The sequence below is a fragment of the Bison bison genome, unplaced genomic scaffold, assembly GCF_000754665.1.
Source record: "Bison bison bison isolate TAMUID 2011002044 unplaced genomic scaffold, Bison_UMD1.0 scf7180017864298, whole genome shotgun sequence".
Lineage (NCBI taxonomy): Eukaryota > Metazoa > Chordata > Mammalia > Artiodactyla > Bovidae > Bison > Bison bison.
The window spans coordinates 916,727-917,956 of NW_011494870.1; positions in this window are offsets into that span (position 1 = coordinate 916,727).

Sequence of the window (1,230 nt, forward strand, 5' to 3'; positions counted from 1 at the left end):
CTGTGAGATCACCCAAATTTAAATATATACACACATTCTAAATTCAACTTAAGATATGTGACATGTTTTGGCCAATGGAGTGTTAGTAGACATGATGCTAGCCGAAGCCTTAAATGGGATTGTGTGGTTGGGTTCACCTCTTGTGTTTCAGTGAACTCTGTGAGAAGACCATGCCTAGGAGCCGCAGCCCTACAGCTGGGCTCCAGAGTAAGATATGTGGGAAAGACCTCAAAACTACACAAAGCATGGAGCAAAAACATCCACTTAGAGGTCTGAAAGAGAGACAATGCAGCTAGAGCTCACAGGTCCAAGAAAAATAAATCTTTGTGTAACTGAGTTTTGGGATGATTCATCCTAAAGCATTATCATAGCAAGAGCTGACCAATACAACCTTCTCCAAATCATGGTTATGTAGATGGCTGCCACCATGCTTACATGTAATTATGTACTCAGATTTTGAGACTTCTTGGTACCTCTCCAACACATTTTATACAGTTAAAGTTTCGTTTAGTAATGTACCATGAAGACGTCTCCCGAAGCTTTTATTAAATGTAATGCAAAGTCTTTCTATTCATTTTCTGCTTGTAGGTAGTTAAAATGCTTTTCATGAATCTAAAAGGATGGAAAATTGTAAAGAAACATCTTTGTGGATAGGTGTTATTCACAAGGTAAAATTACAAACAAAACAGGCATTTCACTGAGTGTAGAGCACTGATGTCATGGCGCCTCTAAATGCTAAGTGAACAAAGGCGCTTAATACATAGTGAATCCTCCTCGCTCCACTTGAGAGGGGAGAGCAAGCTGTTATGGAATGGTAGAGAAATGCTCTTAACAGCTATTTACAAGACCCTGTGAGCTTGGATACTGTGCAGTCACAAAGCAACCTTTGTCTTAGGCAATGGACTATAGAAACTTGAAAGTGGAAAAAGTGAAAGAATGAAAGAATACTCTTTTTATGGTGACTCATTCACTCATTCACCAAATATTTACTGATTATAACACTGTTATAATCATAACTGCACAGAACACAGAGATGTACCCTGGCTCTCAGGGAGGTTAGACACCAGAGGGGGAGATAAGATATAGATGACTTACGGCAGTTCCACATATATTCTGTTTAACTGTTTACAAGTTGAGAGGAAAGAAGGGATCCATAGCATGCTTGGATTCTCAGTGAAGTTTTTCCAGAGAAGGAGGTGTAAAATACACTGACTAAAAAAAAAAAAAAAA